Source organism: Furipterus horrens, unplaced genomic scaffold (genome assembly GCF_987537825.1).
Source record: "Furipterus horrens unplaced genomic scaffold, mFurHor1.1.pri manual_scaffold_5, whole genome shotgun sequence".
In the NCBI taxonomy this organism is placed as follows: Eukaryota; Metazoa; Chordata; class Mammalia; order Chiroptera; family Furipteridae; genus Furipterus; species Furipterus horrens.
In genome coordinates, this window is record NW_028327175.1 from 44,296,896 (window position 1) to 44,311,766 (window position 14,871).

Sequence of the window (14,871 nt, forward strand, 5' to 3'; positions counted from 1 at the left end):
CTGTTGCTTGTTTGATAGGATTTAAGAAGTTGTGAAACATGAGCCAATACCATCTATTCATATGGAAAACCATATTGGGTGGGCCTGTAATTTGGGTGGGGCAGGGTCTCTGGGGATCTCCAAGGCAGGTCAAACAGTGTTAGCCATGTTGATGGAGTCTCAGACATGGCACCAGTTTGCTGGCTCTGTGGGGGGAGGGTTTAGAAAAGGGACAATGGTCTCTGTTTGCCTTGATGCCAGATACTTCAGTTTCTCCCTGTACGCCACTGGTGCCTTGTAAGCTGCTACCCCAGTGCTGGAGCTCAGACGGAGTGAGTCTAAGTAGATGAGTACATGTGTGTGTTCTTTAAGAGGAACTGCTTGGGTCTCCAGCAGTTTCTTCCACCAACTCAATCCCTGATAGTTTTTGCAGCCAAAAGGTGTGGGGACTTATCTTCTTGGCACTGGAGCTCTGGGCTGGAGGGACTGATGTGGGGCTGGTACTACTCACTCCCGAGATATCCCCCCCAAATTTTTATCCACCACATGTGGGTGAGGGACCAGCCTGTGCCACATCTGTGCCCCTTCTACCAGTCTGGATGGATGTGGTTTATATAATTCCATAGTTGTCAGACTTCCATTCCACTCTATTTCTGATTGTTCTCAGTGATGGTTGTTCTATACTGTAGTTGTAATTTTGATGTGGTTGTGTGAAGAGGTGAGCCACGTCTGCTTATACCACCATCTTGACCAGAAGTCACTGCCCACAATGACTCTTTCAGTCCAGGTTAAGTCTCACTGTATGGTGATCCTGGATCCATGGCAAGAGTGTGAGTGTGTGTGTGTGTGTGTGTGTGTGTGTGTGTGTGTGGTGTGTGGGGGGGGAGAATGTGGGGGAGTATGTTTGCAAAGGACACATTTCTCTTACAGACAATGTGCTGTTGGTCTGCATTATTTCTTCACTATATTCTTCCTAGAGGCTGTGCACTTCCTTAGACACAATGTTTAAGAACCTTGAAAGCACAGTGGTTAAGACTTATGACTGTGGACTCTGGAGCCATGCTCTCTAGGTTTGGATACCAGATTTTCTGCCTGTGTTCTAACCCCTCGAATGTAGGCAATTCACTTTAACTTCTTTGCCTCAGTGTCTTCAGCTGTCAGATGGGGACAATAATGAAATTCACATCAGAGGTCTGTTGCAAGGGTTAAATCAATTAAATCCTGTGAAGTGCTGAAACAGACCTTGACACTTAATAATGGCTTGGTGTTCTGCTGCTTTTCACAGGGCAGGGACTCAAATGCTGAAAGCCTTTTTTAAAAAAGAATTCTTCAATGTATCATGAGGTTTGGAAGCAGGAGAGAAAAAGAAATGAATACCGCCACAGCTTGTGTCTCAGTGGAATAACAGCCACTAACAGATGGCATTGGAGAATGAACAATGTTCAAAGCAGGGGACATGTGCTTTCAAATGCTGGAACAGATTCCTCCCTTGAGTCTCATGAGTAAAATCACAGTAGAAGTTTGTGCCCCTGGGTTCAGTGGGGCTGGGTGCCGCACCTGTGTGGGGTTGGGAGGGACTCAGGGGGTCTTGAACAGTACACTGCCGCTGAGAGGCTTCCTTCCTGGAGGTGGAACTGGCTGGGAGGACCACCTTTGGTCTTCCAATTTCTTCTCTGTCTCATAGCTCTGCTTACAGTGGTGCTGGCATCTCTGACGTTAGTCACGTTCTCCTTTTCCAAGCTAACTTGTATGAAAAGGGGCAGTCTTCAGACTGGGTTGCATTCTCAGGTATGTTGTAGATGCTAAGACTGGATCTGGGCTTGGAGGAATAAAGCGGGAGGCTGCTGCTACTGCTGCTGCTGCTGTGTGTGTGCATGTACATGTATGTACACACATGCAGATGGGATGATGGAGTGTTTGGAAGGACAAATAGATGAAGTGGTATTTATCTGCACAGGGAAACATCTAGGGAAGTGAACCTCTTTTTGCTTCCCAACCCCTACCATATTTCTGTTTCCTATATGTGAAGTTCATGAACAGATCACCCACAGAAAGTTCAGGAAACATTGACTTAGGTCATGGACCGTTATTCTCAATCTTTATGACCTTTAAAGTAGAGCACAGGTCCCTGCTGGGTGCATAGGTTATTTGGAGAATGAGTTCAGTCATTATAATTACTTTACTAGATAGGAAGAATCCTTGGCTCTCTCAGGGCTGACAGGTTGTAAATAATCTCAAATTGGGGTTTGCTAGGAGGGGAACCAGAGTTGCAGGGTAAGTAGGAGTGGAGGTGCATGGTCTGTATAGGAGTGGGGTGACTTTCTAGACCTAGAAAATTATATGGTTTATGTGTATATACAGGGTCTATGTGCATGTTCATGATCTATGTATATATACACATATGAACTTTGAAAAACCTCTTAAATTTTGTCTTTTCTCCTTTTTATGAGGACTAGAAATTAATGGTATAATCTCACTATATGGGGAGGGTGCCAAAAAACCTGGAATTATCTTTTGGAGCGCAGGCCCCTTGTAGTGAAGGCTTCCCAAGCTAGGTGAGTGCTCTAGGACCCATCTGTATCAGTGTACCAGCTGGTGGTGTTGTGAGAGGCTGTGTTCAGTTTCAGTGAATTTTTTTGAAGACCCTTTCAACATATTTGCCCATTTCACGAAGGGTGACTTATGAGCGCACCTGCCTACACCGCACTGAGTGTTCAGCAGTTTTTGACAAAATGTGGCATGACTCCTGTGCCCCAAACTCCCTATTCATGTGATCTTACCCTGAGCAACTTTTTTTTTGTTTGTTTCCTTGGATGAAAAAAGTCCTTAAAGAAAAACGTTTTGCAGATGTGGAAGAGATGAAACAAACAAACAAAAAAAATGGCAGAAGCACTAAAAAGTATCAAATTCAAGAGTTCAAAAACTATTTGGAGCTGTGGAAAAATGTCTCAATAGGTGTATTGCATCAAGTGGAGATAAACATGTAAGAATAAATATACATTTTTAAATAAATAAATTCTATTTTGGGGGGGTTTCCCCTCATATAATTCAAAAGGATATTGGGGAAAGGAAAGCTGGAGATGGCAGGATTAATCTTCAATTTTCACTTTGGAACTTGAAAGAGGTGAGAGAGGAGGAGAAAAAGAGAAAGACTGACCTCACATCCTCACACTCCTTCTCAGAGGTGAGGTGGGCACCCCCAGAGCCACAGAGGATGAGGGCACCCTGCCTTCCAGGCTGAGCATCCCTGGATGGGCTCTGGGGTGCAAGCTGCTCTGAGTGTCCTGCCACTCTGGCTCTATGGGACGGAGAGTTGAGGATGGAGCTCTGTCCTGACACCTGTGTCAGCTGGGCCTCCCAGGTGTCACTCAGCAGCCAGCTTGGGTCATTTGCATTTTCACAGCCAAAGGGCTGCTCACAAAATGTTCTCTGAAGATATTTAAGTTGCTGGGTTCTAGAGCATCCCCAGGGCACTCCTGGCCCCTCCTCTTCCATATGGTCACTGCAGCCAACTTCACAATTTTTTATTATGAAGAGGACATTGTTGGGACTTAGATGCCTGTGGGAGTTCTAGTAATAGTATCAGAGCCAGTTATTTTCCTCCTTCCCTCCTCCCCACTCTCTCCATACATGCATTCTTCTCCCCTTCTTTCAAGCTTTTGAAATAGGTCAGTTCCTGGAAGAAAGACAAGAATACAGTGGCCTAGGCCAGGCTTTGCCATCCTGCTTCCAGATGCGGAAGGAGGTGTCTTGGAAAGATAAGCTTGTCATGTTAAAGTAATGCAATTGTCAGGGACATCCTAAGTTTTGATTTTCTATTTCTTCTATAACAAATGACCATAAAGTTAGTGGTTTAAAGCAACACCCATTTATTGTCTCACAGTTCTGTAGGTCAGAGATCTGGGTACAGGATGACTCAGTGTGTCTCTGCTTAGATCCCTGCAGGTATTGGCAGGGCTGTATTCCTTTCTGGAAGCTCTGGGACTAAATTTGTTTCCAAGCTCATTCAAGTTGTTGGCTTACTTTGGTCCTTGTGGTTGTTGGACTGAGGTCCCTGTTTTCTTGGTGGCTGTCAGCCAAGGTCTGGTTTTGTGTTCTTAAAGGCTATCCATTTTTCATCTCATGCTTTCCATGTGGCCCCCTCTTTACTTGAAATCTCTGACTTTTCCTTTTTACAGCATCTTGCTGACCTCCAGCCAGAGTAAGTTTTCTGCTTTAAAGGGCTCACATGGTTAAATTGGGCCAACCTAGATAATCTGGGATAATCTTCCTATTTTAATAAACTTAATAACCTTAATTCCACCTTCAAAGTCTCATTTGTAATTATTATATTCTCAGCTTCCAGGGATTAGGGCATGAACATCTTGGGAGGGGACATTATTTAGCCTACAACACTCTATAAATAATTCATTGATTTTTGTGACTCCCCCTTCCCCAAGAATGAGAAACTTGGAACCTTTGTCAGGAGGCATCTGTGTAATATTTCCACTGTATGCTGGGCCAAGGCTGAATAGAGAAAGTAAGGGACCTGAAGCAGACACAGCAGGGGATATAAGGCACTTCCACCCTCCAAAAGGAAGCAGTCCTCTTCTGAAGCTCAGAACTTCTGAACTGGACAGGGTCATAGAGATCAGGATCTGCCTCCTCCCTCAAGAAGGGGCCATGGAGGCCCAGAGAGGTGATGTAACTTGGCCAAGGCCAGTGGCCTCACCAGAGCTGAAGAATTCTGAAAGCAACTGTCGTAAAGCTTGACAGGGGCTTTACAGAATGTGAACATGTCTCTCATCTCTCAGATATTTGACATTTGTGCACATAGTCTGCAAAGGCAGGTGGCTCAGCCAGACTGCACAGCCTTGGAGACGTAAGTGACTGGCTTTCCTGAGTCTAGAACATTGAAATCCAGAACATTATGGTGTGGCACCTATATGACTATGACTGGGGCCTCTCTACAGCCTGAGGATAGTTGGTCATCATGGCCAGCAAGACACACCCCATCTTATTCTTACAATTCTTACAAGTTCTACTTGTGAGTCCCGGGTGCCCTGGTGGCCAGATCCCATTGTTCCTCCTTGGTGTAGTCACGATCTCTGAGGCTGGTGAGAAGACATGGCCTGCTGTATGAACTGCTGGGGGAGGAAACCTGGAGAGGAATTCCTCCTCTACTTACTGCTCCCTGAGAGAAAACGGATGTCCCACATTCCACAGGCTGTGGCCCTGTGTACCATCGCCCGCAGCAAGCTGGCTCCCTGGGAGATGTGCTGCTTGTTCAGGGACTTCATTTTCTTGTCTCCTCCGCTCACCACAGGCTCTTCTGTATCTATGTTTGGAGACATCCAGCTCCAGGGGTTTACATAAGGCAGAGCAAAGTGCTCTCGGCTAAGAATACATCCACCTCCTTCCCTGGGTGATGTGTCTGGAGGTGAGGAAACTGACTCATTGCATTTCTGACTCTATGAAATAAAGACAAATATCAGACTGGATTAATGACAGGGGAAAAAATGGTATTTTTAGCACAGGAGGGCAAAAAGCTGCTATAAATTCCTGGAGGATGGAAGCTTTTATTTGAAAGAAGAGCTCTTTGCCTTGAATATTTGAGACCATGCACTAAGCAGCAGGGGATCTTAAGCAGCAAGCAAGGCACAGTGTGTGTGAAAATGTCCCATGATATCTTATTGACAGCAGAGCTGGCTGGTGGGAGGATTTGTCTGTGAAATTCAGGCAGGGCTGCTTTTCTCACAAATTGAAAACTCCCTTTGCTTCCCAGGATGCTTCTTTCCTGATACAAGTGGAATGCTGGGTGGCCAGTCCAGCACTTTGCCCAGGCAGAAGGAAACTCTGGGCTACAGGTGAGCTGTGGGTATGTGGCAGCCACAAGAGCACCCCAGAATCTTCTACAGAGGTCCCAGCCCCCTGTTGCCATCCTGCTCTTGGGAGGAAGCTGGTATATGCCCCAGAATTCATTCCAATGACCCTGGTAGGCATGGGTACTATTGGTTTGGAGATTTCTTTACGTGGAGCTGCTGCTACTATTACTTCTAGAATGATCCGAGTCATTGCCCAGTGGTTCCTCCTGCCTAGGAACTGGAGACGTGGGTCTAGAGAGAATACAGGAGGTGTTTGGAAAATGGTCAGTGTGTATCACTGACAGCTTGGTGTGTGCCAGTCAAGGGCTGCAGTTTGGGCAATTTGTTCCTAGGGAGGAACACTGCTTGTTTTATATCAAATAGCCGTTCTTCTCCCTTCTTTCCTGCCAGTGGAAGCAACCTCTTTAATAGCAAGACTTATTCTCAGGTAACATACATGGTTGGGAAAACTGACTTTGGAGCCAGAGTGCCAAAGTGTGAATTTCAGCTCCACTACTTACTGTGACCTTATTTAACTTCTCTGTGCCTAAGTTTTCTCATCTGTAAAATAGGTATAACAATGCTACCTTTCTAACACATGGCTTTGAAGAGTAAGTGAATTAATACCGGTAAAGTGTTTATGATAGTACCTGGTGCATTTAGAGTGATCAAGAAAGGTCAATGTTATTATGTCCCAGTCTCTTCTGAAGCTCAGGTATGGATGTATTACACTTTATTGGTCAATTGGACCTGCAGGGAGGTCTACTTTGGACTTCTGGGCCATGTGCAGGGAGTCATGGACATAGTTCATTTTGGCTTGTTATAGGTAGGTCACTCTATGTGATGCCTGAAATTGTAGAAGCAGTTCTAGCCCTGGGACGGTGTGACTTTGGATATCATGTTATTTGAGATTAAAAAAATTGTCTCATCATTGAAGACTTTTAGCGCTTGTAATCAAAAATATCCTAGCTAATGCACCTAGTAATGGTACAACGCTTGCCAGACCTACAGTGTATCTAAGCTCTGTGTAGAATTAAATGCATCTGACAATATTGGTAGGATGAGTCTTTGCTTTAAATTATTTTAAAACAGTTGAACAGTAACACACTCCCATGGTAAAAATATCAAAACCATGAAAAGCTTACAGTGAAAAATCTCTTCCTCGGAGAAGTGTTTGTTCAGGTCCTTTGCCCATTTTTTAATTGGGCTGTCTGTCTTCTTGGTGTTGAGATGTGGAAGTTCTTTATATATTTTGGAGATCAAACCCTTGTCTGAGGTATCATTGGCAGATATGTTTTCCCATATGGTTGGTTCCCTTTTCATCTTGCTGACGTTTTCTTTTGCTGAGCAGAAACTATTTAATTTGATGTAGTCCCATTTGTTTATTCTTTCCTTTATTTCCCTTGCCTTAGGAGATGTATCAGTGAAAATACTGTTATGAGGGATATCTGAAATTTTCCTGCCTATGTTTTCCTCTAGGACTTCTATGGTGTCATGGCTTACACTTAAGTCTTTGATCCATCTTGAGTTTATTCTGGTGTGCGGTGTAAGTTGGTGGTCTAGTTTCATTTTTTTTTCACATCCCTGTCCAGTTCTCCTAGCACCATTTGTTGAAGAAGCTCTTCTCATTCCATTTTATGTTGCTTCCCCCTTTGTCAAATATTAGTTGACCATAGAGGCCTGGGTTTATTTCTGGGCTCTCTATTCTGTTCCATTGATCTATATGTCTGTTCTTATGCCAGTACCAGACTGTTTTGATTACAGTGGCCTTGTAGTATAGTTTGATATCAAGTATTGTGAGTCCTCCTATTGCGTTCTTCTGTCTCAAGATTGCTGTGGCTATTTGGGCTCTTTTTTGGTTCCATGTAAATTTTTGAAGTACTTGTTCTAGGTCTGTGAAATACGTTCCTGGTGTTTTAATAGAGATTGCATTGAATCTATAAATTGCTTTGGGTAGTATGGACATTTTAATGATGTTGATTCTTCCCACACTTTACACCAGTCAGAATGGCCATCATCAACAAATCAACAAACAACAAATGCTGGCGAGGATGTGGAGAAATGGGAACCCTAGTGCACTGTTGGTGGAAATGCAGACTGGTGCAGCCACTCTGGAAAACAATATGGAATTTCCTTAAAAAACTAAAAATGGAACTGCCTTTTGAACCAGCAATTCCACTACTAGGATTATACCCAAAGAATCCTGAAACCCTAATTCAAAAGAACCTATGCACCCCTATGTTCATAGCAGTGCTGTTTACAATAGCCAAGTGCTGGAAACAGCCTAAGTGCCCATCTGTAGATGAGTGGATTAAAAAACTGTGGTACATTTACACAATGGAATACTATGCAGCAGAGAGAAAGAAGTAACTCCTGCCATTTGCGACAACATGGATGGACTAGAGAGAATTATGCTTAGCGAAATAAGCCAGGCAATGAAAGGAAAATACCATATGCTATCACCCAATACAGGAGACTAATGAACAACATAAATAAATGAACAAAATTGAACAAGAAACAGAGTAACAGTTATCAGGGGGGAGAGGGGAGGGAGGAAAGGGGCTAAGTAGGGGAAGGGTTTAGCAAAGGAATTAATATAAATAACCCACGAACATGGACAACGGGGTTGGGATGGGCTGTGGGAGAAGGGGTGGGCTGCGTGGTGGGTAGCAATGGGGAAAAAGTGGGACAATTGTAACAGAAAAACAATAAAAAAAAAAATCTCTTTCCCATTTTAGTCATACATGCGCCCAGTTCCCACGCACTACTGTTTTTAGTCTTTACCCTTCCAGAGATTTTGAAAATGATATAAATAATAATACAAATATATTGTTTCCCCTCTTTTTAATATAAATTTATATGCTATATACATCATTCAGTACCTTGCTCTTTTCACTTAATATATGTCAGAGAATTTTCCATATCAGTATATAAAGAGCTTTCTTACCTCTTTTTACAGTTATAGAATACTAGCCCCCCCCCCCCCCAGGAGTATCCGGGTTCTGTCCAATCTTCCCCTGCTGACTACAATGCTGCAACAAATAAATTTTATGTATGCCATTTTGTAGATATGCAAATATATCTGTAAGGTAACCTCCCCAGAGTGGAATTGCTGGGTCAAAGAGCACATCCATTTAGAATTTTGATAGCTGTTGCTACATTGCCCTCCATCTGGATTGTACAAATTTATACTCCCACCAGCAAGGTACAACAGTGCTGGTTTGCCACAGCCTTGGCAATAGAACGTGTGGCCAAAGTTTGGATTTTTGCCAATTTTATGGTGAAAAGTGATATCTTAGAGAAGTTTTAATTTGCATGTTTTTTACTATGTGTGAAATTGAGCATTTAGAAGTGTATTTAAAAATAATTTGCATATTCTTTGAATTGTCTGCTTATAACTTTTTTCATATTCTAATTGGTTATTAGTCTCAAGAGCTTTTATATAGTAGGAAGAATTTTTCTACGTCTATAATGAGTAGTAATTATGTTTCTTAGTTTGCCATTTTTTTTAATGGTGAGGTTTACTTTTGTCAGACAGGGATTTAATATTTTTTTATAGTTGAATTTATTGATATTTTTTCATGCTTTCTTGATTTGGGGTGTCATAGTTAAAAAGCCTTTCACACTCTGAGAATATGAAAAATTATCCCATCTATTCACTTATTAAATTTATTGATTTATATTTTATATTTAAAAATTTGGTCCATTTGTAATATATCATGGAACACAGAGTGATATATGAGTCCCACATTAATATTTCTCAGACAGTTACCCAGTTGCCCCACCATTATTCAATAGTTGAATTTTCTCCACTGATTTGGTATTTGTGGTTCTTTTTTTCTGGACTTGATTTTCTATTCTACTGGTTCATATATTCATGTGCCTGTACTATGTTGTTTGAATTACTGAGCTTTGGAGAATATTTTTATATCTAACAATCCACCTATTTTGATTTCTTTATCAAAGTTTCCTTTGCAAGTTTTTTTGCTTTTTTTTCAATATGGACTTCAGAATTCTCTGTTTAGCTATCCCTTTCATTTTCAGGATTATTGAAATTATCCTAAATTAAAAAATCAAATCAGGAAGATAAACATACTCTTGATAAAAGAAAAAATAATCACACTCAGTCATTTTGTCCAAAAATATGATATGTTTTCCTATTTGTTTATGTGTTCTGATGTGTCCTAAAAATGTCTTAAAGTTTTTTTGTTTTTGTATACATCTTGGTATTTTTCTTGTTGAATTTATTCATAAAAAAATTATCTTTTTTGTTGTTGTAGTTCTTATTAATATACAAGTGGGGCCCCAAAACCCCAAAATTACCTTCTGGAGGGTGGGCCCCTTATAGTGCAGTCTTCCCCTGCTACGTGAATGTTCTAGGAACCCATCAGTATCAGTGTATCAGCTGGCATTGTTATGAGAGGCTGTGTGCAGCTTCAGTGAAATTTTTTTGAAGTCTCTTCCAACACATCTGCCCATTTCATGATGGGTGGTTTATGAGTGCATGTGCCCACAGCACACTGAGTGTTCAGCAGTTTTTGACTGCAGATGACATGACACCCATGCCCATCTTCTCTATTTACCCGATCTCACCCGGAGTGACTGTTTTTGTTTCCTGGATGAAAAAAGTCCTTAAAGAAAAATGTTTTGCCAATGTGGAAGAGGTGAAACAAAAAATGGCACAAGCACTAAAAGGCATCAAAATCAATGAGTTCAAATAACTGTTTAGAGCAGTGGAAAAAACATCTGGATGGATGTATTGCATCAAATGGAGAGTACTTTGAGGTGGCTGAAGTTTAAACGTATAAGAATAAATATGCTGTCATATAAGTACTGTATGCTAACTGATTGTGCCACTAAGCACCCCTATGTTCATCGCAGCATTCTTTATAATGACCAAGATATGGAAGAAGCCCAGGTGACTATCAGTAGAAGAGTGGATAAAACAACTATGGGACATTTATACATAGAATACTACTCAGCTGTAAAAAAAGAAGAAAATTTTACTCTTTGCAACAGTATGGATGGACCTGGAGAACATTATGCTAAGTGAAATAAGCCAGTCAGAGAAAGACAAATACCGTATGATTTTACTCATATGTGGAATCTAATGAACAAACTGAACTAACAAGCAAAATAGAGACAGACTCATAGATGGAGAGCAGATGACAGTTAAGCGGGGGGAGGTGAGGGGGTGGAAGGGTTGGGCAAAAAGGAAAAAGGACTTATAAACATGGACAACAGTTTGGTGATGGGGGAGGGGGTATAAGGGTACTAAATGGTAATGGAAAAAATAGAATAAAAATTTTTTAAAAATTAAAAGGAAGTTCTTTCATATGTGGGATATTGTAATACAGAAAGCAACGAATGAACAAACAATACAGTAGTCCCTCTCTATATCGTGATTTACTTATCATGGCCTCACTATCACGGGATTTAAAAAAATATTATATTTAATTATTTATCACAGATTTTTCACTATCGCGGGATTTTGCGGTACTGTATACGTATGCTGTTAAAGTTACGTATGTTTAAGAGTGTAGAAATATGTTTAAGAACATAAGTAGTGTTTATAAAAGTGTGGAAAAGGTTAATAAGGGAGTGGAAAAGGTTAATAAGGGACTGGAAACGATTTATAAGTGTATGGGAAGGGTTTATAAAGCCTTGAAATATATATAAATACTAAAATAAATAAATGTAAGGTTCCTACTTCACAGATTTTCACCTATCACGGGGCGGGGGGTGGGGGTCGTCTAGGATGTTATACCTGCGATAAGTGAAGGAATGCTGTAAACGAACAATTGCAGAGACACAAAAAACAGTATAGTGGTCACCAGAGAGGAAGGGTGGGGTAAAGGTGAAGAAGGTAAAAAGGGTCAAATATTAGTACAGGGTGATGGAGGGAGATTAGACTTTGGGTGGTGAGCACACAATACAATATGAAGGTGATATAGTATAGAATTTTGAAAAAAGAATAAACACACTTTTTTATAAATAAATTCCATTTTTGGGTCCCCTCTCATAAATGGAACCCTTCCCTTTATTATAATCTTCTAGCTTCTAACTATTGACTGTTTTATATTAGTTTTGTCCTCCACAATATTACTGACCCTTCTTATTGTTCTTGTAGTCTTTAAAAAAATTGAGTTCCTTGGGTTTTTCAAGTAAACAATACCTGCAAATACGATTAGTTTTGTCTCTGCCTCTCAGTTTTTATGCCTTAACTTCTCTTATTTACATTTTATTGGCTAGAGTGCCAGGAAAAATAGACAAAAACAAAAGGAGAACAGGACAAATCCACAGTTATAGTAGGCATATTTAGTATGTCTTTCTCAGTAACTGACAGAATAATCACACAAAATAATTAGTAAGCAGTATGACTGACAAATGACCTAACTGACATGTATAGAACATGGTGCCCAACAACTCCACAATACGCATTCTTTTCAAGTGAGCACAAAACATTTATCAAAATTAATTACATGCTGAACAATAAATCAAGTCTCAGTAAACCTCAAAGGACTGAAGTAATCTCACGTATGTTATCTGACCACAATGAAACTTAGCTAGAAACCAAAAATAAAGATAACTAGAGAATCCCTGAGTATTTGGATTGGAGATTAAGCAATATACTTCTAAATGATAATTAAAATACATGTTAAAACATGTAATGTAGTTAAAGTGTGCTTAGGGAGAAATTTATGGCATTAAATGTATATATTTGGAAAGAAGAGAGTCTAAGAAATCAATTACCTCGATTTATCTTTAAAAAAATTAACCCATTTTCATAAGTAGAAAAAATAGCAAATTAAACCCAAGGAATGTATAAGGAAGAATATGTCAAAGTTAAAAGCAAAAATGAACGATATAGGAAAAAAACGTATGAGGGAGGATCAACAAAGCCAAAAGTTATCTCTGTGAAAAGACTGATAAAACTGATAAACCCTTGGCAAGACCAATCACAAAGAGAGAAGGCACAAATCTACAAATAATATGAACTTTCAGAGGACTATAAAAGGATATAATAAACTACTTTTGCCACCAAATTTAATATCTCTATTGAGGTGAATGCTAACGAAGGGTGAAAGGAAGAGAGAACTGTGCTCTACACAATCTCACACGCACACACTAGATGCTTAACAAATGTTCATTCATTGATCTACACATAGAAAAGTACACAATTAATATGCTCAATAAATCGCTTTAAGGTAAAGACATCCAGTTGCCACAATTCAGATAGAAAAGTAGAACATTATCAGCAACGCAGAGGCCTCCCCAGAACCCCTGCAGTCACGGCCTTCTGTTCTCCCCGTAGGCAAACACTATCTTAATTTCTAACACCATAGTTTCAGTTTTATAAGCATGATAACTGACACGTGAGAGGCAATACATATTTATTCTAACACCATAGTTTAGATTAGCCTGTTATTGAACTTTATATAAATACAATTGTACAGTATCCATGTTTGTGAAAATCCTCCATGTTGAGGCATTGAATTGTAGTTGACTCATTTTCCACCCCCGCAGCATATATCAAGCTACATACATGTGCTTTTTCTACTGTGGAAAGATACTTGGGTTGTTTCCAGCTTTGAGCTATTACAATAATGCAGCAATAAACTTTCTATTGTGTGTCTTTTTGTTATATATATATATATATATATATATATATATATATATATATATATACAGGGTGGGGAAAAGTAGGCTTACAGTTGTGAGTATGCGAAACACAGTTTATTCTTGTACTATTGTTTATTAATTATCATATTATTTTTCATATGAACAACTAACTGTAAACCTACTTTTGCCCCACCCTGTATATTAAAGGGGTCCAGAATAGGCCTCCCCAAGATGAACCATTTTGGCATGTGACATACTGTGAGCTGGGGGCAGATCAATAAAAGGTCCAAGGCACCCTGAGTTCTGCCTCCACCTTTTGGCTGCTCTGCAATCCCTTGAGGTCCCCTGGCCTTTCTTTTGAAAGAAAGACTATAGAGTAGACTCAGGCTGGCCTCAACCCACAGACTCTTCCTCAAAGACTGTGCTTTGTAAGGCAGGGCAACTGGGGTCAGGAGGACCAAGTCAGTGAGTATCCTGCTTGGAGGCAGCGTATTTAGACACTGAATGAAAGGAGACATACCATTCATTCTGTACTGTAGTCTGCAACCCTAGCTTCCCCAGAAGGGGTGCATCACAAATTCAGGTTGAGTGCAGCCAGCCAACTGGCCCCACTGCAGGAGCAAGCTCAAAAGGGTGGAATCACTGGGACTCAGAAGACAGGTCAGAAGAGTCTCCCATTGGAGGCCAGAAGAGTAATGAGTGAAGCCAGGCTCTGCAAATCCATCCTGAGAGTGGACAGTAGCACCCCACCAAGCTTAGGCCGTAGGTTCAATCACTTTGATTGGCAGAGTCCACTTTGGTACTTCCCTGTTTGTGAGGGTTCTTTGTGCCGTATTTAAATTCCCAAAGATAATTGTGCTGCCGATGGCCAGGGGGCCCCTGCTTCAAAGTTTGAGTGACTGCTTGATTCAAGTCTCTGACTCTGCCATCTGAAAACACTGTTGTCAGGCAGCTAGGTAGAGAGCCTGTTGTGACCCCAGGATGCTTGAATGGGTGGGAGGCAGGGTCAGATCTGAATTTGTGGAGAATAGTGCTCTGAACCCACAATAACTACGTTATTTTCTCAGTTACGAAGCTAAAAGAAAGGTAAGATGCATGTTAGTATTTGAGGAGGATTTGTTTGCATAATTAAGTTGTTAATAACAGCAGTGTGTGTGACAGTCTTGCCTATACCCAGATGGAAGTGTCAGTTAAAAAGTTAAAGAAATAGCCCTGGCTGCTGTGGCTCAGTGGATAGAGCATCAGCCTGCGAGCCAAGTGTTGCTGGTTCGATTCCCAGTCAGGGCACATGATTAGGTTGCACGTCAGATCCCCAGTTGGGGGCGCGAGTGAGAGGCAACCACACAGTGATGTTTCTCTCCCTCTCTTTCTCCTTTCCCCTCTCTCTAAAAAAAAAAAATACAAAAAAATCAACAAATAAATAAAT